The following is a 626-nucleotide window of genomic DNA, read 5'->3' on the forward strand; positions in this document are numbered from 1 at the left end:
ATCCGATTTTCTCACATCTCTCCCTCTCGCCTGGCTGGAAGCCTCCGACCTCCCTGCTGGATGAAGCCCTGGGGGAAAGAAAAACAAATGAAATAGAGGAGGGAGGGAGGGAGGGAGGGAGGCTTTCTCCTGTTTTACCCTATTTTCATCCATTTTTCCCTCTCCCCTCTCTGGGAGCCTCCGATCTCCGCCTCTCGCACCTCCGCCAAGCACTGGTGACAGACATTAAAGGGGGCATGAGCTCCGTTTCCGCCCAGCCTTTGCCAGGCTGTCCATTTCACTGCCCCGTGGCCGGGGAGCGCCGCAACGGCCGCCGCCGACCCGGTCACGGGCCCCCGGGCCCGGCCAAAGGGTGGACCCCACCGGTGCTCGGCCCCCACGCGCCCCACGGAGCCCCCGCTCGCGCCAGGCACCCCCGGGGCTCGGCTCTCGCTGGCCCCGACGGACCCGCCGCCCCTCCTCACCCTTGACAGACATTAAAGGGGGCATGAGCTCCGTTTCCGCCCAGCCTTTGCCAGGCTGTCCATTTCACTGCCCCGTGGCCGGGGAGCGCCGCAACGGCCGCCGCCGACCCGGTCACGGGCCCCCGGGCCCGGCCAAAGGGTGGACCCCACCGGTGCTCGGCC

The sequence above is a fragment of the Epinephelus lanceolatus genome, unplaced genomic scaffold (genome assembly GCF_041903045.1).
Source record: "Epinephelus lanceolatus isolate andai-2023 unplaced genomic scaffold, ASM4190304v1 scaffold99, whole genome shotgun sequence".
NCBI lineage: Eukaryota > Metazoa > Chordata > Actinopteri > Perciformes > Serranidae > Epinephelus > Epinephelus lanceolatus.